Raw genomic sequence first — 13,305 nt, forward strand, 5'->3', positions numbered from 1 at the left:
GAGAGCTAGGAAAGACTGGAGTCCTGAGAGGACCAGGGACAGGGGTAGCCTCTGTGGCTAGAAAAGTAGTGGAAATAACTTTGCCATAGGCTGACTGCTTTGCCTTGATTATAAAGCAATGGACCAGCAGAGAGACTAGAGCCAGAGGTACAGGGTACTCTAAAAACCTAACAGGATCTGGCTGTACCCACCCCAAACTGGAAGTGACTCAGCATAGACCAGCACAACTGTGCAGCTACACTTTGCAGCATGGATAGGGCAGTTGCAAATCTACATGACAGGGGGGTGCAGACTAGGGCAGCCTCTAATCTGCACAGTAGGGGGCTTGGCCTAGGGCAATAGAACTTCCCCAGCACAACTGTGTTTCCCTGGGCAGAGCCACTTCTGGTGCCTTGTGGGACTATTCATTGGGCAACTGCTAATACCTCCAGCCAGTTTTAGCTTGGAATACTGACACTTTCACTCCTCAGCCTCTTGCCTCAGGGCAGTCATTAATCTGCACAGGAGTTCTTCCCAGGACACCTCCACAGCTCAGCCTGTGCAGGCCTGAGTCACTTCCGTTGGGGAACTGTTTCCCAGAGAACTCACATACTTGGTCACTCTTTGTAGCTGGTTGGCAGGCCGTCCATACACCTATCCATGTTCTGAAGAGGAAGCTGGTAACCTCCTGGCCCTGAAGGCAGACACAACGGGCTTTAAAAAATGAGTAAAAAAAAAAAAAATCAAGAGGACAATCCATAGCTTCTATACAGAAAGAGAACAGGTTTTCAACCCCAAGGAGTCAAACAGCAGACAGTCTCCAGATAATTGTTGGTCCCCAATACAAAAAGGCTCTCTTAGAAGAGACAATTAAAAATCTTAAAAGGGAGCTAGAAGAAAAATGGGTAAAGGAAAGAGAAGCTATGCAAGAGAGTAACAACTTCCTGAAATGTGAATTGGAAAAGGTAAATAACTTCCTGAAATGTGAATTGGAAAAAGTAAACAACTTCCTGAAATGTGAATTAGAAAAGGTAAAGAACTCCCAGGAAGTGCAGCAAAACAGAATTTGTGAATTGGAAAAGATAAAGAATTCCCAAGAAAGTAGGATTTGTGAATTAGAAAAAGGAAAATAACTCACTAAAAAAATAGTGAAATGGAAAAAATTTCCATAGAGCAAAACAACTCATTTAAAAACTCAATTGGACATATACAAAAAGAAGTAAAAAAAGCTAATGAAAATAACTCATTAAAAATCAGAACTGAACAACTAGAAATGAATGATTCATTGAGACACCAAGAATCAGTCAAGAAAAACAAAAACAAAAACAAAAAATGAAAAAAATAGAAAGAAATATCAAATATCTACTTGAGAAAACAACAGACCTGGAAAATAGATCTAGGAGAGATAATCTGAGGATTATTGGACTTCCTGAAAATTATGATGAAAAAAAAAGAGCCTAGATACTATTTTACAGGAAATCATCAAAGAGAACTGGAACTGCCCAGAGGTAAAAGAACCAGAAGGTAAAATAGACACTGAAAGAATTCATCAAACACCTTCTGAAAAAGACCCTTAAAAACAAAACTCCACGAAATATTGTGCCCAAATTTCAGAACTATCAGACTAAGGAAAAATATTATAAGCAGCCAGGAAAAAACAATTCAAATACCAAGGTGCCACAATAAGGGTAACTCAAGATCTGGTTGCCTCCACATTAAAGGTTTGAAGTGCCTGGAATCTGATACTCTGAAAGGCAAAAGAACTTGGAATGCAGCCAAGAAGAAACTACCCAGCTAAGCTGAGTATTTTCTTCCATGAAAGAAGATGGACATTTAATGAAATAGATCAATTCCATTTGTTTCTAAGGGGAAAAAAAAAAAAAAACAGATCTAAACAAAAAATTTGATCCCCAACCACAGGACTCAAGAGAAGCAGAAAAAGGTAAAATGAACTCTTGAGAACTGTATTTCTGTTGTGGATATACATAAAGACCACATATATAATTTGATTTTACTGATATAATAAAAAAGGGAAGTAGAAATGGAAGGGGGATAGTGTCAGAAAAAGGGAAAAGAGGAGAGAAAAAGAGGGAAACTACATCCCACGAAGAGGAAAAGAAAACTTATCATATCTGAGGGAATTTAGAGAGGGGGGGGACATTGTGTGAATCTTACTCTTATCAGAGTTGGCTCAAAGAGAAAATAATTGACATATTTGTTTTACAGAGAATTTTCTCTCACATCATTAAAAAGGGAGAGCGGAAAGGGGAAAAGGAAAAGAATAATAGGGAAGAGTACAAGAAAGGGAAGGGATTTAAAGGGAGAAGGGATGGATACTAAAGAGAGGACTGTGTGACTCAAGTGGGGCCCATAAGTTTAATACTGGGGAAGGGATTCAGGGGGGCAAGGGAAAAAAAGCATAATCTTGGGATAATATGATGGCAGGAAATACAGAATTAGTAATTTTAAATGTAAATGTGAATGGAATATAATCTCCCATTAAGCGGAGGTGGATAACAGACTGCATTAAAAGTCAAAACCCTACAATATGTTGCTTATAGGAAACACATTTAAAGCAGGAGATATATACAGAGTAAAGGTAAAAGGCTGGAGAAGAATCTATTATGTTTCAGGTGAAGTAAAAAAAGCAGGGGTAGCCATCCTTATCTCAGATCAAGGAAAAGCAAAAATTGATCTAATTAAAAGAGATAAGGAAGGAGACTATATCCTGCTAGTAGCATAGACAATGAAGCAATATCAATACTAAACATATATGCACCAAATGGCATAAGGAGAAGTTAAGAGAGTTGCAAGAAGAAATAGACAGCAAAACTATAATAGTGGGCAATCTCAACCTTGCACTCTCAGAATTAGATAAATCAAACCACAAAACAAATAAGAAATAAATTAAAGAGGTAAATTAAATATTAGGGAAATTAGGCATGATAGATCTTTGGAGAAAACTGAATGTTGATAGAAAGGAGTATACTTTCTTCTCAGCAGTTCATGGAACCTATACAAAAATTGACCATATATTAGGGCATAAAGACCTCAAAATTAAATGCAGGAAGGCAGAAATAGTAAATGCTTTCTTTTCAGATCATGATGCGATAAAAACTACATTCAACAAAAAGTTAGGGGTAAATACACCAAAAAGGAATTGGAAACTAAATAATCTCATCTTAAAGAATGATTGGGTGAAACAGCAAATTATAGACACTCAATAATTTCACTCAAATAATGACAATGATGAGACAGCATACCAAAATCTGTGGGATGCAGCCAAAGCAGTAATACAGGAAAATTTTATATCTTTAGAGGCTTATTTGAATAAAATATAGAAAGAGAAGATCAATGAATTGGGCTTGCAACTTGAAAAGCTAGAAAAAGACTAAATTAAAAACCCCCAATCAAATACTAAACTTGAAATTCTAAAATTAAAAGAAGAAATTAATAATATTGAAAGTTAAAAAAATTATTGAATGAATAAATAAAACTAAAAGTTGGTTTTATGAAAAAAACAATAAAATAGAAAAACCTTTGGTAAATCTAATCAGAAAAAGGAAAGAAAAAATCAAATTATTAGTATTAAAAATGAAATGGGGGAACTTTCCACCAATGGAGAGGAAATTAGAGCAATAATAAGGAGTTACTTTTCCCAACTTTATGCCAATAAATTTGAAAACCTAAATGAAATGGATGACTACCTCCAAAAATGTAGGCTTCTCAGATCAACTGACAAGGAAGTAAATTGCTTAAATAGTCCCATTTTAATCTATTAATCAACTCCCTAAGAAAAAATCCCCAGGACCAGATGGATTTACAATGGAATTCTACTAAATATTTAAAGAACAATTAGCCCCAATGTTATATAAAGTATTTGAAAAAATAGGGAATGAAGGAGTCTTACAAAATTCATTTTATGACACAGACATGGTACTGATACATAAACCAGGTTGTTTGAAAACTGAGAAAGGAAACTATAGACCAATCTGCTTAATGAATATTGATGCTAAAATCTTAAATAAGATATTAGCAAAAAGACTACAGAAAATTATCCCCAGGATAATACACTATGACCAAGTAGGATTTATACCAGGAATGCAGGGCTGGTTTAATATTAGGAAAACTATTAGTATAATTGATCATATTAATAACCAAATTAACAAAAATCATATGATCATCTCAATAGATGCAGAAAAAACATTTGATAAAATCCAACATCCATTCCTAATAAAAACATTTGAGAGTATAGGAATAAATGGACTTTTCCATAAAATAATCAGTAGCATCTATTTAAAACCATCACTAAGCATCAAATGTAATTGGGATAAACTGGAACCATTCCCAATAAGATCAGGAATGAAACAAGGTTGCCTACTATCACCATTACTATTTAATATTATATTAGAAATGTTAGCTTTGGCACTAAGAGTGGGGAAAAGAATTAAAGGAATTAGAATAGATAATGAGGAAACCAAACTATCACTCTTTGCAGATGATATAATGGTATACTTAGAGAACCCCAGAGATTCTACTAAAAAGCTATTAGAAATAATCCATACCTTTAGCAAAGTTGCAGGATACAAAATAAACCCCCATAAATCATTAGCATTTTAATATATCACTAACAAAATCCAACAGTTACAGCTAAATGAGAAATTCCATTTTTTCCTTTTTTAATTAATTTTACAATTATAATTTTTTGACAGTACATATGCATGGGTAATTTTTTTTACAACATTATCCCTTGTATTCATTTTTCCAAATTTTCCCTGCCCTCCCTCTACTCCCTTCCCTAGATGACAAGCAATCCCATACATATTAAATGTATTACAGTATATCCTAGATACAATATATGTGTGTAAAATCGAATTTCTTATTGCATGATAAGAATTGGATTCCAAAGGTATAAGTAACCTGGGTAGAAAGACAATAGTGCAAACATTTTACACTCAATTCCCAGTGTTCCCTCTCTGGGTGTAGCTGTTTCTGTCCATCATTGATCAACTGGAACTTAATTAGATCTTCTTTATGTTGAAGATATTCACTTCAATCAGAATATATCTTCATACAGTATCATTGTTGAAGTGTATAATGATCTCCTGGTTCTGCTCATTTCACTCAGCATAAGTTCATGTAAGTCTCTCCAAGCCTCTCTGTACTCATCCTGCTGGTCATTTCTTACAGAGCAATAATATTCCATAACATTCATATACCATGATATTTACCCAACCATTCTCCAATTGATGGGCATCCATTCGTTTTCCAGTTTCTAGCCAGTACAAAAAAGAGCTGCCACAAACATTTTGCCACATACAGGTGCCTTTCCCTTTTTTAGTAGAGAAATTCCATTTAAAGCAACTACTGATAGTGTAAAATATTAGGAATCTATGTACCAAGGGAAAATCAGAAATTATATGAGCCAAACTACAAAACATTTTCCAAACAAATAAAAATAAGATCTAACCAATTGGAAAAATATTAAATGCTCTTGGATTGGGAGAGCAAATATAATAAAGATGACAATACTACCTAAACTAATCTATTAATTTAGTGCTATACCAATCAGACTCCCCAAAACCTAATTTAATGACCTAGAAAAAATAACAACAAAGTTCATGTGAAAAAACAAGAGGTCAAGAATTTCAAGGGAATTAATGAAAAAAAATAAAATAAAGGTGACCTAGGTGTACCAGATCTAAAATTATATTATAAAGCAGTGGTTACCAAAACCATTTGGTATTGGCTAAGAAATACACTAGTTGATCAGTGGAATAGGTTAGGTTTAAAGGAAAAATACAGCCAATAACTTCAATAATCTAGTGTTTGACAAACCCAAAGATCCCAGCTTTTGGGATAAGAACTCACTGTTTGACAAAAATTGCTGGGAAAATTGGAAATTAGTATGGCAGAAACTAGGCATTGACCACACTTAACACCATACACCAAGATCAGGTCAAAATGGGTTAATGACCTAGACATAAAGAATGAGAGTATAAATAAATTAGAAGAGCATAGGATAGTTTACCTCTCAGACCTATGGACAAGGAAGGAATTTATGACCAAAGAAGAACTAGAGGTCATTATTGATCACAAAATTTAAAAAAATTGATTATATCAAATTAAAAAGTTTTTGTACAAACAAAACTAATGCAGAGAAGATTAGAAGGGAAGTAATAAACTGGGAAAACATTTTTACAGTCAAAGGTTCTGATAAAGGCCTCATTTCCAAAATATATAGAGAATTGACTCTAATTTATAAGAAATCAAGCCATTCTCCAATCGATAAATGATCAAAGTATAAATAGACGATTCTCAGACAAAGATATTGAAACTATTTCTAGCCATATGGAAAATTGCTCCAAATCATTATTAATCAGAGAAATGCAAATTAAGACAACTCTGAGATACCACTACATACCTGTCAGATTGGCTAGAATGACAGAAAAAGATAATGCAGAATGTTGGTGGGGATGTGGGAAAATTTAGACACTGATACATTGTTGGTGGAATTGTGAATACATCCAGCCATTCTGGAGAGCAATTTGGAACTATGCTAAAAGAGTTATCAAACTGTGCATACCCTTTGATCCAGCAGTGTTACTACTGGGCTTATATCCCAAGGAGATCTTAAAGAAGGGAAAGGTTCCTGTATGTGCAGAAGAATATTTGTGGCAGCCCTCTTTATAGTGGCCAGAAGCTGGAAATTGAGTGGATGCCCATCAATTGGAGAATGGCTGAATAAATTATGGTATATGAATATTATGGAATATTATTGTTCTGTAAGAAATGACCAACAGGATGATTTCAGAAATGCCTGGAGAGACTTACATGAACTAATGCTGAGTGAAATGAGCAGGACCAAGAGATCATTATATACTTCAGCAACAATACTATATGATGATCAATTCTGATGGATGAGGACCTCTCCAACAATGAGATGAACCAAATCAGTTCCAATAGAGCAGTAATGAACTAAACCAGATACACCCAGTGAAAGAACTCTGGGAGTTGATTATGAACCACTACATAGAATTCCCAATCCCTATATTTTGTCTGCCTATATTTTTGATTTTCTTCACAGGTTAATTGTACACTGTTTCAAAGTCCAATAATTTTTGTACAGCAAAATAAATGTTTGGACATGTATACATATATTGTATTTAACTTATACTTTAACATATTTAACATGTATTGGTCAACCTGCCATCTGGGGGAAGGGGTAGGGGAAAGGAGGAGAAAAGGTGAAACAAAAGGTTTTGCAATTTCCAATCATGGAAAATTATCTATGCATAAATTTTTTGTAAAAATAATTAAATAACTAAATTTAAAAAGTTAATAGAAGTAGATTAAAAGGGGGAAAATAAATGAAAAATATGCAAGAGAGAGTCAGCAGCTTCAAAAATGAAGAACAAAATTTGACTCTAGAAAAGAGTTCCTTAAAAAATTCAATGCCCAAATTGGGGGAAAATATCTCTGAAGAAAGTAATTCCTTAGAAGTAAAATTATCCAAATAGAAAAGCAGAAGAAAAATCAATCCCTAAAAATTAGAATTCCTAAAATTAGAATTGAATTGGGCTAATGACTCTAAGGGATAAAAAAAATCATTCAAACAAAATTAAAAGATTGAAAAATAGAAGAAAATGTAAAATCCTTATTGGAAAAACCACTGAACTGAAAAACATATCTAGGAGAGATAATTTAAGAATTATTGGACTATGGGAAAATAATGATTTTCAAAAAATTATGGGCATCATCTTTCAAGCAATTACTAAGAGAACTCTGCTGATATCCTAAGAACCAGAGAGTAAGTTATTGAAAGAATCCACCGATAATCCTCTGAAAGAGATTCCAAAATGAAAACTCCAATATATGTTGTAACCAAATTTGAGAATTCTTAGGTCAAGGAGAAAATATTGCAAGCATCCAGAATAAAACAATTCAGAGACCAAGGAACCACAGTGAAGATTACATAAGATACATACATATACATACATATATATATAATTGCTTACTTTAATAGACATTACTTTATGATTCTAATTGGGAGAGAAAAATCAGACCAAAATGGAAAAACTATGGGAAGGGAAAATTAATAACAGTTGTATTGATTTACATTTAGTCCCCATAGATCTTTTTCTGAATGCAGATGGCATTTTCTATTCAAAATCTATTATGATTGCTTTGGACTACTGAATGACTTGGAAGAACCAAGTCTTTCTTTCATAATTGATCATTGCACATCCTTGCTGTTATTGTGTACAATGTATTCCTTGTTCTGCTTGTTTCATGCAGCATCAGTTTATACAAATCTAAATCTTTCCAGGTCTTTCTAAAATCAGGTTGTTCATCATTTTTATAGACCAATAATATTCCATTATGTCACATGCCATAACTTATTCAACCATTCCCCATTTGATGGGCATCTATTCTTTTTCTAATTGCTACAAAAAGAGCTGCTATAAACATTTTTTACATTTTTAGTCTGTTCTCCTCCTTTATGATTTCTTTGGGATACAGACCCAGTAGTGCCAACAGCTTGTATGTTAAAGGATTGGAGGACTTAGAATATGGTCCAAAGCAAAAAAAAGGTTTATAATCAAGAATCAACTATCCAGATACATTGAACATAATAATTCAGAAGATAAGATGGATATTCAGTGAAATAGGGAATTTTCATTTCTAATGTAAAGATCAGATCTGAACCAAAAATTCGATCTTTACATACAAGACTCAAGAGAAACATAAGGCAAACAGGAAAGATTAAAAAACACATTATTCAAAGGTTAAACTATTAGGCATCTCTATATGGGAAGATAGTCCTTATAACTCTTGAGAACTACATATTAGAGTTATAGAAGGGGTATACATAGACAAAAAGTGAGAGTGTAAATTGACTTCAATATGATGATATAAAAAATGCTGAGGGATGGAAAAAAGATTATATTAGGAGATAAGAAAGTGGAGGCAAAGTGGGGAAAATTATATCATGAAGAGGCACAAAAAACCTATTCCAATCGAGGGAAAGAAGGAAGATGGGTGAGCAATGTCTAAAACTAAATATCATTCAGTTAAGCTTAAAGATGGAATAAGATACATATTCAGTTGGGTATAGAAACTTATTTTACCCTTCAGGAAAGTTGTGATTATTTTTGCTAGCTGTGATATGTATGGCATTGAATGAGTAATGTAATTTGAGTAGAATTTATCTAGAATAACAAAAGATCAAGAATATCAAGGGAAGTAATGAAAAAATAGAAAAGGAAAGTGTCCTAGCCATGCTTAATCTAGAACTGTGTTATGAAAACAGTAATCATCACAACTATTTGATGCTTTGTAAGAAAGAGAGTAGTGCATCAGTGAAACAGGTTAGGTATGCATGGCATAATAATCAATTACTTTAGTAATTTTCTTTTTAATAAACCCATATACTTCACTTTCTGGGATAAAAACACTATTTGACAAAATGTGCTGGGAAGATTGGAAAATAGTATGACAGAAATTAGGCATAGATTAACATCTTATATCATATAGCAAGATAAGGACAGAAAGGCTATATGATTTTGATATAAGGAGTAATACCAGAAGCAAATTAGGATAGCAAGGAATAATTTACCTGTCAGATATATAAAGAATTTATAACTAAGCAAGGAATAGGGAACACTTTGAAATGCAAAATAGATAATTTTGATGACATTAAAGTAAAAAAAATTGTGCAAACAAAACTAATGTAACAAAGCAGAAAGGCCAAAAGCTGGGAAACAATTTTTGCTGCCAGTTTTTTGATAAATGCTTTATTTCTCAAATATGTAGAGAACTGAATTAAACATATAAACATACAAATCATTCTCAAATTTATATATGGTCAAAGGATATGCACAGGCAATTCTCAGATGAAAAAGTTAAAACTTTTTATAGTCATTGAAAAAATTTCTCTAAATCACTATTGAATAAACAGAAATTTAAGCAAGCCCGAGCTACTACCTCACACCTTTCAGATTGACTAAAATAAGAGAAAAGGAAAATGTTAAATATAGTAGAGAATATGGGAAAATTGGAACACTGTTGGAGTTCTGAACTGATCCAACATTCTGGAAAGCAATGTGTGATTATGCTCAAAGAAATATAAAATTACATGTTTCTTTTCATTCCACAATTTCACTACTGTGGGTCTGTGTCCCAGAGATCATAAAAGAGGGAAAAGGACCTGCATGTGTAAAAATATTTGTACCAGCTACTTTTTGTAGTGTCAAGGAATTAGAAATTGAGTGAAGATTCATTAATTGGGAAATGGCTAAAAGAGATATGCTATATGAATGTAATGGAATATTCTTGTTCTCCAATATATGATGAGCAGACTGATTTCAGAAAAACCTGGAAAAGTTTTCATGAGCTGATGCTGAGTAAAGTGAGCAGAACTTGGAGAATAGTAACATCAAGATTATGCAATGACTAATTGATAGACAACTTTCTCAACAATGCTGTGATAAAAGGCAATGTTTTCATTTCTTTTTTTAAAAAAAAAAGTTCTTTAAAAATGTTTAAATAAGAAAGAACAGAATAAAAAAAAGAAAAACAGAAAAGGAAAACAAAACAGAACAGAATATTGTCATGTATCCAGCAAAACATCAGGAAGGATGCAAAATATATAACAATAAATTTCCATTTCAAGAAAGCATATATAATAACAGAAGATATTTGTGAGTTTTTATCTTTTCTTTGCTTCCTTGTAAGTTGTTCTTTTGTTCTCTTCTGTGCATTTTTTACTTTATTCTTTATTTCCCTTTTCACTCTCTCCCCACTCCCAAGCAGGCTGTAGTTAAGCATTGATATATTTAGTCTCATATATATATATATGTATATATATGTATATGGATCTATCTATCTATATATATACATATATACTCATATATGGAAACATGTTAGGATTACTAGGTGAGAACTCAGGTTGTCTGGACAGTGACAAGGTGAGAATTCAGGTTGTCTGGACAATTACAAGGTGAGAACTCAGGTTGACTTGACAGTTCTCTGGCTCAGACCTGTAAAGGGAGTTTACACCTTAGGAATCCTAGAAGGAGCAAGCTCATTGGTTGAAGTGGTTCTTCCCAGAAGCCCTTGCATTATCCCACGCCCATTCTCTGGGAGGATAAAAGAGGCAACATTGGGCCTGGACAAGCAGATTGGACTGAGGAAGGACAAGGGCTGGAGGACAGCACTCCAGGAAGAGGAGAAGGCAAAAAAGACTTGGGGCATGATGGCAGCTGATGTTACACCCAAAGAGCCTTTAGAAGGTCAGGTCTCTGATGTGATCAACCAGCAGAAAAGCAATCACATGGCATAAAGGGATTACCTGATAAGTCAGCCAAAAGAGAATCAGATTGCAAAAATGGATTACACTTGGGGAGAATACAGGCCTTTTAAACCAACAGGGCTGTGCCCAGTGCAAACAACTCCAATGTAATTGTCAGATGATGAGAAAAGATTTAGAAAGTGGTAAATAGAAGGAAATTAGATAGGCTGGCTGCCTGGGAGAGAGGGTTTGCTTGTATTTCTTCAGCAGGAGAAGGAATCAGATGGGTGCCGAGTCGTATTCACCTTGTCCATCAGAGAGAGACAGAAAAAGAGAAAGACCTCAAAATAAAGGAGAAAATCTAAGAAACATCTGGTATTGAAAGAGCATGGCTAATAAGAAGACTGTTAAAGAACTTTAAAAACCAGCAGGAATCATTGGACTTCCTAACACAAAATGAGACTAATGGACAATGGACTTATGGACATTTATAAATTTTCAATTTATGGTTATTTGATCATGTTATTTGTTATATACTTCTAGCATGTATTATATTACTATGTTACTATGTGCTTATGTAATCTATGTAATTATGTGTAATGCCTCCCATATTGATGGATTTATGTTTCAAGGTCATGACTATCCTATGTTCTAAATCAAAAGAAAGGGGGAGATGTTAGGATTACTAGGTGAGAACTCAGGTTGTCTGGACAGTGACAAGGTGAGAATTCAGGTTGTCTGGACAATTACAAGGTGAGAACTCAGGTTGACTTGACAGTTCTCTGGCTCAGACTTGTAAAGGGAGTTTACACCTTAGGAATCCTAGAAGGAGCAAGCTCATTGGTTGAAGTGGTTCTTCCCAGAAGCCCTTGCATTATCCCACTCCCATTCTCTGGGAGGATAAAAGAGGCAACATTGGGCCTGGACAAGCAGATTGGACTGGGGAAGGACAAGGGCTGGAGGACAGCACTCCAGGAAGAGGAGAAGTCTCTGCATTACATCAGGCTTGACAGGGCTCTCTGCAGGAAGGGAAGTCACTTCTCTGGACAAGAGTTAATGGCAACTGCCTGGAGACAACGGTTCCCTACAGGAAGAAGAATCTGTCTGAGAGATTTGAGTAGACACAGCAGATCTCTTCCCAGAGAGCGATCCGGCAGCTTCTGGAGACGACAGCTCTCTACATATATACATACATATATGCTCACATATACTGAGATACATACATTTATGTATATACATTTACTTATATGTAAATATGTACGTGAAACAATGTTAATATAGATGATATATATATATATATTTAGATTTTACTTTGTCTAAGATCTTTTTTATAATAGTTTTTTTCTAATTTTTCTACTCTTTCCTAATAAATTCTATTCTTGATCCTTATTATAGTATTTGTGTCTGTTTTAATTATTATACACTTTTGCTAATTCATCTACTAATTCATCTGTTCCTTAACTTGCCTTGCTATTACTTAACCTTCCCCCACCCACAAGTCTTATCTTCTTATCATCTCCCTTTAAAATTTTCTTCTTTAACCTGTTCCCATTAATCTTCATACCTTATCTCACTCCTGTTCCTGTTAATCTGAACACCTTTCTGTGTTTATCCTTATGCCACTCTTTGCCTACTTTTTATCCCTTTCTCATTAATCTACAGATCTTGTCCCACTACCATAATTGTACACAAATTCCCTTTCTCTTTATTTCTTTATAGATTTTGGAGGGTGCTCTGCCCTTCATGGTATAAACACACACATACACACACACACACACACACACACACACATATATATTCATACCTATATATATATATATATATATATATATATATATATATATATATATATATATATATATATATATATATATATATATATATATATATATATATATGTATATATACATACATACTTAATAAATGTGGTGTTCTGTAACTTATTCCCTTATATGATTCGGTTTTCAGACCCTCTCTAATACCTATGTATCTGCTTTTCCTGGACTTGGGGGAATTGTGCCTCTATCATGGTG

This window comes from Sminthopsis crassicaudata, chromosome 5 (genome assembly GCF_048593235.1).
Source record: "Sminthopsis crassicaudata isolate SCR6 chromosome 5, ASM4859323v1, whole genome shotgun sequence".
NCBI classification, from domain to species: Eukaryota; Metazoa; Chordata; class Mammalia; order Dasyuromorphia; family Dasyuridae; genus Sminthopsis; species Sminthopsis crassicaudata.